Genomic DNA, 13357 nt, shown 5'->3' with positions numbered 1-13357 from the left:
CGTCAATTACAAGAGAAATGCAGGGAACAGCACCAACCACTGTACATGGCCTTCTTTGATCTCACAAAGGCCTTCGACACTGTCAACCGTGAGGGATTATGGAGTGTCCTCCTCAAATTTGTCTGCCCTCAAAAGTTTGTCACTATCCTCCGCCTGCTTCACGACGACATGCAAGCCGTGATCCTGACCAACAGTTCCACCACAGACCCAATTCACGTACGAACCGGGGTCAAGCAAGGCTGTGTCATCGCACCAACGCTCTTCTCGGTCTTCCTTGCTGCAATGCTCCATCTCACCCTCAGTGAGCTCCCCGCTGGAGTGGAGCTAATTTACAGAACAAACGGGAAACTGTTCAACCTCCATCGCTTCCAGTCCAGATCCAAGGTCGTCCCATCCTCTATCGTCGAATTACAGTATGCAGGCGACGCTTGCGTCTGCGCTCACTCGGAGGTCGAACTCCAATCCATCTTCAACATCTTCACCGAAGCGTACGAGAGCATGGGCCTTACAGTAAACATCCGTAAGACAAAGGTCCTCTACCAACCTGCCCCCGCCACACAGTACTGCCCCCCGATTATCAAAATCCACGACAAGGCCTTGGACACCGTGGACCACTTCCCATACCTCGGGAGCCTACTGTCAACAAGGGCAGACGTCGATGACAAAGTCCAACACCGTCTTCAGTGTGCCAATGCAGCCTTCGGTCGCCTGAGGAAGAGAGTGTTTGAAGACCAGGACCTCAAACCCGGCACTAAGCTCATGGTCTACAGAGCAGCAGTGATACCCGCCCTGCTGTATGCCTCAGAGACATGGACCATGTACAGCAGGCACCTCCAAGCACTGGAGAGGTACCACCAACGCTGCCTCCGCATGATGCTGCAAATCTATTGGCAGGATAGATGCACCAACATCAGTGTTCTCGCTCAGGCCAACATCCCCAGCATCGAAGCTTTGACCATTCTCAATCAGCTCCGATGGACGGGTCACATCGTCCGCATGCCCGATACGAGACTCCCAAAAAAAGCACTCTACTTGGAGCTCCGACACGGCAAGAGAGCCCCAGGTGGGCAGAGGAAATGCTTCTAGGGCACCCTCAAAGCCTCCTTGAAAAAGTGCAACATCCCCACTGACACCTGGGAATCCCTGGCCCAAGACCGCACAAAGTGGGGGAGAAGCATCCGGCAAGGCACCGAACACCTCGAGTCTCTTCACTGGGAGCAAGTGGAAGCCAAGCGCAAGGAGCGCACGTCAACCCAAGCACCCCACCCACCCCTTCAACCACCGTCTGCCCCACCTGTGACAGAGACTGTAGGTCCCGCATCGGACTCATCAGTCACTTGAGAACTCATTTTTAATGTGGAAGCAAGTCATCCTCGGTTCCGAGGGAGTGCCTAAGAGAAGAGAGAAGTCGGCCCAATCTCTCCTCCCAGGAATCAGTCTGGTGAACCTTCGCTGTACTCCCTCTATGGCAAGTATATCCTTTCTTAGGTAAGGAGACCAAAACTGCACACAGTACTCTAGGTGTGGTCTCACTAAGGCCCTGTATAACTGTAGTAAGTCATCCTTGCTCCTGTACTCAAATCCTCTTGCAATGAAGGCCAACATACCATTTGCCTTCCTAACTGCTTGCTGCACCTGCATGTTTGCTTTCAGTGGCTGGTGTACAAGGACACCCAGGTCCCTCCGTGCATTAACATTTCCCAATCTATCACCATTTAAATAGTACTCTGCCTTTCTGTTTTTCCTACTGAAGTGAATAACTTCACATTTATCCACGTTATACAGTCAACTTGTTTAAATCGCCTTGAAGCCTCTTTGCATCCTCCTCACAACCCCACCTAGTTTCGTGTTGTCAGCAAACTTGGAAATATTACATTTGGTTCCCTCATCCAAATCATTGATATATATTGTGAATAGCTGGGGCCGAAGCACCGCCTGCCACCCTGAAAAAGACCCATTTATTCCTACTCTCTGTTTCCTGTCTGTTAACCAATTTTCAATCCATGCCAATATATTACCCCCAATCCCATGTGCTTTAATTTTGTACACTAACCTCTTATGTGGGACTTTATCAAAAGCCTTCTGAAAATCCAAATACACCACATCCACTGGTTCTGCCTTATCTATTCTACCAGTTACATCCTCAAAAAACTCCAGGACGTTTGTCAAACGCGATTTCCCATTCATAAATTCACGTTGACTTTGTCTAATCCTGTTGATATTTTTTAAGAGTCCTGTTATCATATCCTTTATAATAGACTCTAGCATTTTCCCTACTACTGATGTTAGGCTACCCGGTCTGTAGTTCCCTGTTTTCTCTCCCTCCTTTTTTAAATAGTGGGGTTACATTTGTCACCCTCCAATCTGCAGGAACTGTTCCATAATCTATAGAATTTTGGAAGACGACAACCAATGCATCCACTATTTCCATGGCCACCTCTTTTAGTACTCTGGGATGCAGATTATCAGGCCCTGGGGATTTATCAGCTTTTAGTCCCATTAATTTCTCCAGCATTATTTTTTTATTAATACTAATTTCCTTTAATTCCTCCTTCTCATTAGACCCTTGGTTCTTTAGCATTTCTGGGAAGTTATTTGTGTCCTCTACCGTGAAGACAGAACCAAAGTATTTGTTTAATTGCTCTGCCATTTCCTTGCTCCCCATTATAAATTCTCCCATTTCTGACTGTAAGAGACCTACATTTGTCTTAATTAATCTTTTTCTTTTTATATACTTGTAGAAGCTTTTACAGTCCGCTTTTATGTTCCTTGCAAGTGTACTCTCATACTCTATTTTTCCCCTCTTAATCAATCTCTTGGTCCTTTTTTGCTGAATTCTAAACTGTTCCCAATCATCAGGCTTGCTTAACTGTCTGTGATTCATGTACAAGGACATCCAGGTCCCTGTGAGTGCAAACATTTCCCAGTCTCTCACCATTCAAAAAATATTCTGCTTTTTTGTTTTTCCTACCAAAGTGGATAACTTCACACTTCCCCACATTGTATTCCATTTGCCATGTTCTTGCCCACTCAGTCAACCTGTCTATATCTCTCTGCAGCCTCTTTGCGTCCTCCTCACAGCTTACTTTCCCACCTAACTTTGTATCATCAGCAAACTTGGATACGTTGCACTCAGTCCCTTCATCGAAGTCATTAATATAGATTGTAAATAGCTGAGGCCCAAGCATTGATCCTTGTGGTACCCCGCTAGTTACAGCCTGCCAACCTGAAAAAGTCTCCTTTATTCCTGCTCTCTGTTTTCCGTCCATTAACCAATCCTCAATCCATGCTGATATATTACCCCCAATCACATGAGTCCTAATTTTGTGTAATAACCTCTTGTGTGGCACCTTATCATATGCTTTTTGAAAATCCAAATCCAAATCCAAATCCACTGGTTCCCCCTTATCCATCCCACTAGTTACATCTTCAAAAAACTCTAACAGAGTTGTCAAACATGATTTCCCTTTCATAAAACCATGTTGACTCTGCCGAATCATATTACAATTTTCTAAGTGCCCTGTTACCACGTCCCCAACAATAGATTCTAGCATTTTGCCTACCACTGATGTCAGGCTAACTGACCTATAGTTCCCTGTTTTTTCTCTTCCTTCTTTCTTAAATAGTGGGATTATGTTTGCTACCTTCTAATCCTTGGGGATTGTTCTAGAATCTAGGGAATTCTGGAAGATTAATACCAGTGCATCCAATATGTCTGCAGCTCCCTCTTTTAAAACCCTAGGATACAAGTCGTCAGGTCCAGGGGATTTGTCGCCACTTTAGTCCCATTAATTTCTCCAGTACTACGTCTTTACTTATACTAATTTCTTTAAATTCCTCATTCTCTCTAGACCCTTGGTTCCCCATTATTTCAGGAAGGTTTTTTGTATCTTCTACAGTGAAGACAGATACAAAATATTTGTTTAATGTCTCTGCCATTTCCTTATCGCCCATTATAATTTCTCCTGTCTCTGCCTCTAATGGGCCCATGTTTACTTTCACTAATCTCTTCCTATTTACATACCTGTAGAAACGTTTACAATCTGTTTTTATGTCTCTTGCTAATTTACTCTCATATTCTTTTTTCTCTTTCCTTATCAATTTCTTGGTCGTCCTTTGCTGAATTTTAAAATCCTCAGGCTTACTACTCTTTTTGGCAACATTATAAGTCTCTTCCTTTGACCTAATAGAAACATAGAAGCATAGAAGATAGGAGCAGGAGTAGGCCATTCGGCCCCTCGAGCCTGCTCCGCCATTCAATGAGTTCATGACTGATCATCTAAACTCAGTACCCTGTCCCTGCCTTCTCCCCATATCCCTTGATCCCTTTAGCATTAAGAAATATATCTAACTCCTTCTTGAATATATTTAATGAATTGGCCTCAACTGCCTTCTGTGGTAGGGAATTCCACAGGTTCACCACTTTCTGGGTGAAGAAATTCCTCCTCATCTCTGTCCTAAATGGCTTACCTTTAGACTGTGACCCCTGGTTCTGGATTCCCCCGCCATTGGGAACATCCTTCCTGCATCTAGTCTATCTAGTCCTGTTAGAATTTTATAAGTTTCAATGAGATCCCCTCTCATTCTTCTAAACTCCAGTGAGTATAAGCCCAATCGACCCAATCTCTCCTCATACGTCATTCCTGCCATTCCAGGTATCAGTCTGGTGAATCTTCGCTGCACTCCCTCCATGGCAAGAACATCCTTCCTCAGATAAGGCGACCAAAACTGCACACAATACTCAAGATGTGGTCTCACCAAGGCCCTGTACAACTGCAGCAAGACATCCTTGTTCCTGTACTCAAACCCTCTCGCTACGAAGGCCAACATACCATTTACCTTCTTAACCACCTGCTGCACCTGCATGCTTACCTTCAGCGACTGGTGCACAAGGACACCCAGGTCTCGTTGCACTTCCCCTTCTCCCAATCTGCTGCCATTCAGATAATAATCTGCCTTCCTGTTTTTGCAACCAAAGTGGATAACTTCGCATTTATCCACATTATACTGCATCTGCCATGCCTCTGCCCAATCACCCAACCTGTCCAAATCATACTGGAGTTTCTCGGCATCCGCCTCACAGCACACACGCCCACCCAGCTTTGTGTCGCCTGCAAACTTGGAGATATTACATCTAGTTCCCTCGTCTAGATCATTAATATATATTATGAATAGCTGGGGTCCTAGCACCGATCCCTGCGGTACCCCACTAGTCACTGCCTGGCACTCGGAAAAAGACCTGTTTATTCCAACTCTTTGCTTCCTGTCTGCAACCAGTTCTCTATCCAAGTCAGTACCTTGCCCCCAATCCCATGTGCCTTAAATTTACACGCTAATCTCTTATGCGGGACCTTATCAAAAGCCTTCTGAAAGTCCAAATACACCACATCAACTGGTTCTCCCTTATCTATTCTACAAGTTACATCCTCAAAGAATTCCAGCAGATTAGTCAAGCACGATCTACCTTTTGTAAATCCATGTTGACTTTGTCCGATCCTGTCACTGTTTTCCAAGTGCTCTGCTATTACATCTTTTATAATGGACTCTAGCATTTTCCCCACTACCGATGTCAGGCTTACCGGTCTATAATTCCCCGTTTTCTCTCTACCACCTTTTTTTGAACAGTGGGGCAACATTAGCTACCCTCCAATCCATGGGGACTGTTCCAGAGTCTATAGAATTTTGGAAGATGACCAGCAATGCATCCACTATTTCTAGGGCCACTTCCTTAAGTACCCTAGGATGTAGATTATCAGGCCCTGGGGATTTATCGGCCTTCAATCCCATCAATTTCCCGAACACCATTTCCCTACAAATACTGATTTCATTCAGTTCCTCCCTCTCATTAGACCCTATGTTCCCCGACATCTCTGGGAGGTTATTTGTGTCCTCCTTTGTGAAGACAGAACCAAAGTATGTATTTAATTGGTCTGCCATTTCTTTGTTCCCCATTATAAATTCCCCTGATTCTGACTGCAAGGGACCTACGCTTGACTTCACCAATCTTTTTCTCTTCACATACCTATAAAACCTTTTAGAGTCAGTTTTTATGTTCCCTGCAAGCTTACTCTCATACTCTATTTTCCCCCTCTTAATTAATCCCTTTGTCCTCCTTTGCTGAATCCTAAACTGCTCCCAATCCTCAGGTTTGCTGCTTTTTCTGGCCAATTTATACGTCCTCTCCTTGGATCTTATGCTATCCCTAATTTCCCTTGTTAGTCATGGTTGAGGCACCTTTTTTGTTTTATTTTTATGCCAAGCAGGGATGAACAAATTCTGTAGTTCATCCATGCGATCTTTGAATGTTTGCCATTGCATATCCACCGTCAACCCTTTGAGTAACATTCCCCAATCAGTCCTACCCAACTTGCGCCTCATACCATCGTAGTTTCCTTCATTTAAATTCAGGACCCTAGTCTCTGAGTCAACTACTTCACTCTCCATCTTACTGAAGAATTCTATCATATTATGATCACTCCGCCCCAAGGGGCCTCGCACAACAAGATTGCTAATTAATCCTTTCTCATTACATAATATCCAGTCTAAGATGGCCTGGTCTCTAGTTGGTTCCTCAACATATTGGTCCAGGAAATCATCCCGTATACACTCCAGGAATTCCTCCTCCACAGTATTGTTACTAATTTGGTTAGTCCAATCTATATGTAGATTAAAGTCACCCATGATAACTATTGTGCCCTTATTGCATGCGTCTCTAATTTCCCGTTTAATGCAATCCCCAACCTCTGCATTACTGTTTGGGAGTCTGTATACCACTCCCACTAACATTTCCTGCCCCTTGGTATTTCTCAGTTCTACCCATACAGATTCCACATCATCAGAGCTAATATTCTTCCTTACTGTTGTGTTAATCCCCTCTTTAACCAGCAATGCTACCCCACCTCCTTTTCCTTTTTGCCTATCTTTCCTGAATATTGAATACCCCTGGATGTTGAGTTCCCAGCCTTGGTCACCCTGGAGCCATGTTTCCGTAATCCCAATCCGTTTACCTCTATTTACACAGCTAATTCATCCACCTTATTAAGAATACTCCTCGCATTAAGACACAAAGGCCTAGAAATTCAGTATAGCTACTTTTGGGGCGGAAAAGTCGGGCGGCCGCTAAAGTTTGCGCCCGGCGCAAAGTCGAGGCCACTTCGCCGATATTCAGTAGCTTCGCCCTAAGAGTTTGCTCGAGCGCTAAAACTGGCGTTCCACAACTATCTTTAGGCGCAAAGCTGAGCTAAGCCGCCGAGGCCGGGCGCAGCGCAGGTGCGGTCATTTCTTGATTGACAGCAGACACCCTGGCACCGGCCAGCTCTTAAAGGGGGAAGGGTCGAGTTCGTCTGCTGCCACGCCCTGGACACTGCAGCCCTCCAGCTAGGCCTAAACACTGCTGCTGAACAGAAAAAAACGCCGGGAAAGATGCAGAAGGCCCGTGAACGAGCGCAGCGCTTCTCTGGCCATGATTTGAAGCTGCTGGTTGGGGCTTTGGAGAGGAGACGCAAACACCTGTTCCCGGACAGTGGGAAGAAGCCTGCGACCAGCATCTACAGGAAAGCCTGGAGGGAGGTCACCATCAGGGTGACAGCGAGGTCCCCAGGAACTCTGTCCAATGCAGAAAAAAGTTCAATGACCTCACCAGGATTGTCAGGGTGAGTACCCTTTCCAGTGTCCTCCTCATCCTTGCATGTGCACCTCACATTATGGGCAAAGGGACCTGAAAGCCCTAATGGCCAGCCCTCATCCAGCAGCTATGGGACTGGCATGAACATCAATTGCACATTCTGCACTTTCCACACTGGCCAAGCTATTCGGCTACACACTGTACTTAGAGGCCATCCTTTCTCTTGCAGGCCAAACTGGCCCACAATCAGAAGAGCCGGACTGAGACCGGGGGAGGCGATCCCCAGATCCAGCAGCTCACTGACCTGGAAGAGCGCGTGGGTCACCTCATGGGAGCCCGGGTGATTGGGCCTGTTGCCAGTGGAGATGCCAACCCTGTTCTGGGCACCAATGGTAAGGACATCACCTTTTGGACCTCTCTCGTCCCACTTGCGCATCAGATCTACATCCTTTGCCACTGTCCGACCAATGCGCTGAATGCCACCACTCATGCCTCCCTCGCTGACGCCCTCTCCTCAATCTAAAGCTACTCTTGTCCCTTCCTGCTTTCAGATGGTGAGGAGGAGGTCCCTGAAGCTGCCAGTGACAGCCCCTCGGAAGAGGAGGAGGAGGAGGAGGAGGAAGAGGAAGAGGAAGGCGGCCCATCAGGGGAACCCTCACCCGCGCCAGGGGATGCCAATGTAGGGGACACGTCTTCCCTGGAGGAGAGCGTGGGGGAAGTGTCGGAGGGGAGTGTCGCTCCTGGGACCAGTGGCGTGCAGCAACGCAGGGGGTGTGCGGTTGCTCAGCGGCCTTCTTCCCAGAGGGGTGTAGTTGCTGGGCCCAGTGGCATCCAGCAACGCGGGAAGGGTCGGCCAGCTCGGCGGCCTTCTCCCCAGAGGGAGAGTCTGGCCTCCAGTCCGGCAACGGTCAACTCCGAGGAGCTACGCCTCCTCGATCAAATGTCCGTGGACTTGGAGCGCCGGCACACCGAGCTCATGGGGGTTGTGGCACGGATGCCTGAGGCCATCGAGTCCCTGGCTCATAGTGTGGCTGAGTTCGGGGCCTCACAGGCCAGGAGTTTGGAGCTATTCGGGGCAGCACAGGATGCGAGTCGTGCCGAATTCGTGGCAGCACAGGCAGCGAGTTGGGTGGAATTCGGGGCAGCTCACGCAGCGAGTGGGCAGGTGATCAGTGGTGCCATGCAGTCACTGGCTGGTCTGATGCAGTCACAGACCAGGGCAGCACGGGCACTCACTGCTGCCACACTCGCTGCGTCAGCCAGGCATCGCCAGGACACCCGCCGCGCTGTAGCAGCACAGCGGTCTGTCGTTCGGCACATCGCAGCGCATGCTGCAGTGCGGGCCCGAGCGAGTGCCAGTGTGTCACTTGACCAGCGGCCGCCTGCCATACGCCAGCTTGCCCCCATTCCTCCAGCCGCCACTGTCACTCCCCCAGTGGAGCTGCCACGAGATGCTGGTCCGACTGATGCTGGCCAGCCACAGCTGCAGCATTCACCAGCTGGCCCCTCGAGGCCCAGACCTCGTCTAGGCCGACCCCCAAGGGCATCTGCCGTGATGACATGTGCCCCTCAGGAGCCTTCCCCCAGCCTTGCAGCAGCCACTGGGCACGGTTTGAGGAGGAGCAGCAGGGCGGCCAGGGGCCGCCAAAGGCTGGACAAGGAATCGCCCTCGCGGGCCACAAAGTAGAGGGTGTGGACAAATGTTTGTTTATATTGGGATGGTTGTTTTGTTTCTGGGGATGGTTGTTTTGTTAAGGCCGAGGATGAAGGCCATTTTTGTTTAAATGTTTTGTTATTCCTCCCCAGGTTGTGGGAGTGAGTCATGTGTGTGACTGTTTTATGGGGGGTGTTGTCTGTTTTTGGGTTTCATGTGGGAAGGGCCCTGAGTTTGTTCAATAAAGCATTTTATTTATTCATATTGTCCATGTTTGATCTTTGAAGTGTTTGTTGCCTTAAGCGGCTGAGGGCTTGCGGAGCGGCTGCATTCATGTTCTTTCATTGGCACAAGCCATTCCCTGACAGGGGGCCTAGAAGTGACGTTCAATAAGCCGCCGACGGGCGGCCCTTGGACCTTGTGCCTCCCTCCTGGCCTGGTACTCCTCCTCCTCCTCCTCCTCCTCCTCATGCTCCTCCTGCTCCTCCTCCTGAGGTGGTGCTCCAGCGTGAGGTGGCAGTGCCTGAGTCCTGCGGATAGCCAGGTTGTGCAGCATGCAGCAAACGACCACTAACTGGGAGACTCGCTCCGGCGAATACTGCAGAGATCCGCCGGAATGATCCAGGCAGCAGAACCGTTGCTTGAGGACGCCAATTGTTTGTTCTATGATGTTCCTAGTCGCTTGATGGCTCTCGTTGTATGCCTCTTCAGCAGGGGTCCTGGGCGCGCGGAGCGGGGTCATGAGCCAGGTACACAAAGGATAGCCTTTGTCCCCGATAAGCCATCCTCTTGGGTGCGGCTGTGCCTGGAAGATGTCAGCCACAGTAGTCTGTCGCAGGATAAAGGCATCGTGGCTGCTGCCTGGAAAGCGGGCATTGACAGCTAGGATGCGCTGCCTGTGGTCACACACCAGCTGTACGTTGAGGGAATGGTAGCCCTTCCGGTTGCAGTAATCCTCGGGATGGTCCAGAGGTGCCCGCAAAGCCACATGCATGCAGTCAATGGCGCCCTACACCATGGGGAAGTCCGCGATTCTTGCAAATCCCACTGCATGCTGCTGCTGCCTCTCCAGGGTCGTGGGGAAGGAGATGAATTGGTGTCTCCTTCTGAAAAGGGCATTGGTGACCTGGTGGATGCAGCAATGGACGGCGAACTGGGATATGTTAGCAATGTCCCCAGCAGCTGATTGGAAGGAGCCGGTGGCATAGAAGTTCAGAGCCACCGTCACCTTCACTTCCACCGACAGAGACGTCCTGCAACTCAGCTGTGGACGCAGATCTCTGTGAAGCAGATGGCAGATCTCTGCAACCACCTCCCTTCTGAATCGCAGCCTCCTAACACATTGCGCGCCAGTCATGTTGAGATACGAGACCTGCTGGCGGTATTGCCTGAGTGGGTAAGGCCCACGTTGCCGACGCCTGTTGCCCCCTCTGCGTCTAGCCAGGTCTGCCCCTCTAACACAGTGTCTGCGAGCCCTTCCGACATAATCCTGAAACTCAGCATTGGCACCCCATGCAGCCCCCATAATATGCTGGCAAACAATGAGATATCAGTGAAGGCGAATTGCAAAGCTCTGGCCTGAAGCCAAAAATACCTGTCCTAGTGTTGGCCCAAAGCAGTAAGCTCCCTTCCTTGGTTTTTTTCAAAAAATCCGTTGCACAAGAGTGATTGCTGCAAAATGCCTGCCCTTTATAGTGCAGGGTAAGTGCCCTTTAATTTGCGCTCCCCGCGGCCCGCTTCGGCTGTGCACCGTTCCACTCCACAGTCGTTAGGGCTGCCCGGCGCACGATGGGCCGGCGCGACTGAAGTTCCGGTTTGGGGCGCACAAAGGGCATTGCACGAGGAAATGACGTCATAATCTGCGCGCGCAGCAGGGCGCACGCAAAGACTTTGCGCCGGCGCTAAATGTCTACTGAAGTTGGGGTGAGGCGCAGATCGCGCTGCGCCCGGGTGCTAAGCGCCTAGTGCTCGAGATCTACTCCTCCTAAGGCGCTAACGGCTGGCGCACGCAACTGAATTTCTAGGCCACTGCCTTCAGACTTGTTTTTTTAACACTCTTAGACCTTTTAGAATTATTATTTACTGTGGCCATGTTTGATTTAAACCCTTGATTTCTCTGACTGCCACCTTTGCTTTTCTCCTTCCTGTCTTTTGCTTCTATCCTTGTTTCCCTTTCCTCTGTCTCCCTGCTTAGATTCCCAACCCCCTGCCATTTTAGTTTAAACCCTTCCCCAGAGCACTAGCAAACACTCCCCCTAGGACATCGGTCCTGGTCCTGCCCAGGTGCAAACCGTCCAGTTTGTACTGGTCCCACCTCCCCCAGAACCGGTTCCAATGTCCCAGGAATTTGCCTTGCACCATTCCTCTAGCCACATATTCATCTGAAATAGCCTCCTATTTCTACTCTGACTAGCATGTGGCACTGGTAGCAATCCTGAGATTACTGCCTTTGAGGTCCTATTTTTTAATTTACCTCCTAACTCCCTATATTCAGCTTTTAGGACCTCATCCTTTTTTTACCTATATCGTTGGTACCTATATGCAGCACGACAACTGGCTATTCACCTTCCCCTTCCAAAATGCTACCTTTAACTTCTCTTGTTAGCCATGGTTGGACCACTTTTCCTGTGGGGTTTTGTGCCTTAAAGGAATGTATATTTGTTGTAAATTTTGTATTAATTCTTTAAATGCTAGCCATTGCTTGTCTACCATTATACCTTTTAAGAATGAGCAGAATGATTTTAAACATAAGGATGGGGGAACCAAAGGAATGCAAGGATGAGGGGTAATGGGTGAGCATGATTTAGTGCGGGACGGGATATGTGCAGCTGAGTTTTGGACAACTTTGAGTTGATAGAGAATGGGAGGTGTGGTGTATGTAACCTGTTCCACCTTAAGAGAACTACCTTAAGAGATGTACTACTTTCTCTTGGCTGCTGTAATACTGTAATACCGGTGGTGACCACACCGGTATATAAGTGTTGTGCAAGGATTTGCTGGGCAGTTCAGCCCTGACCTTCGAATAGTAAAGACCTGTTAAAAGTTATTCTTGTTGTCTGTGTCCAGTGATTGATCCTAAACATAACTGGGACATACAGACTCAACAGTGGCGACGAGTCCGATCTTACCCTGCGGCAAATTTACATCCAAGGCAGCTTCGTCCTCAAAACGGGCGTCAAGAAGAGGTATCCGCCCTCATCATCCTGCTGAGCACCATCGCACGGGAGGCATCGAGAACCCGGGTTAAAAAGAAAAAGAATTCTGACCACGAAGCCCTCCATCAGCGACAGGCAGTGATCATCCCTTCTACCACGGTAGTGGGTAAGCCGATCAGCAACACGAGCAGAAAGTCGGCCGCGTTGAGTGTGGAGTAAGGGAGGGAAAACGGAGGAATAAGGGCGGGGAGCTTGACCATGGCCGGTAGAAAGGGCCGGGCTGCAATCGAGGCCGAGAGGCGCAGCGACTGGGGCAGCTTTAGGCTCGAGAGCCGCGGAGAACTCAAATGCAGCCGGTGTACAGGACCGAGCTGCGAGCGGGGCTGCGAGGCAAAGCAGCGTCGGGGAGTTGAGAAGCTTAAGGCACGAAAGCCGCGGAGAATTCAAACGCAACTGGTGTAAAGGACCGGGCTGCAAGGCAAAGCAGCGTCGGGGAGTGAGAACCGCTGGGGAGGCGAGAACGGCAGCAGCAAGGCAATCGCCATTGCAGCCAGCGGGGGAAGAAGGCAAACACGGGAATCCGCCATTGTAGTCGGCGGGGGAAGAAGACGAGCGCGGGAAAGACCGCCAAGCGCGGGAAGCCGCCATTTTAGTAGGCGGGGGAAGAAGACAAGCGCGGGAAGCCGCCATTTAAAAAAAAAAAAAAAAAAAAATTTTTAAACTTGCAAGGATGCCTAAACATGGGAGCATTAATACCTTTGATAGTGATGTCGAAGATTGGACCACGTATGTAGAACGCATGGAAGTTTATTGTAAAGCAAATAAGGTACCAGATGATGAGAAAGCATTAACCTTATTAAGCACAATGGGGGCGAAGACATACGGGCTATTGAAACACCTTCTATCACCAAATAAACCGGCGGA

This window comes from Somniosus microcephalus, chromosome 11, assembly GCF_052327205.1.
Source record: "Somniosus microcephalus isolate GS21.2 chromosome 11, FLI_Smic_1.0, whole genome shotgun sequence".
NCBI classification, from domain to species: domain Eukaryota; kingdom Metazoa; phylum Chordata; class Chondrichthyes; order Squaliformes; family Somniosidae; genus Somniosus; species Somniosus microcephalus.
This window is presented reverse-complemented; position numbering follows the sequence as displayed.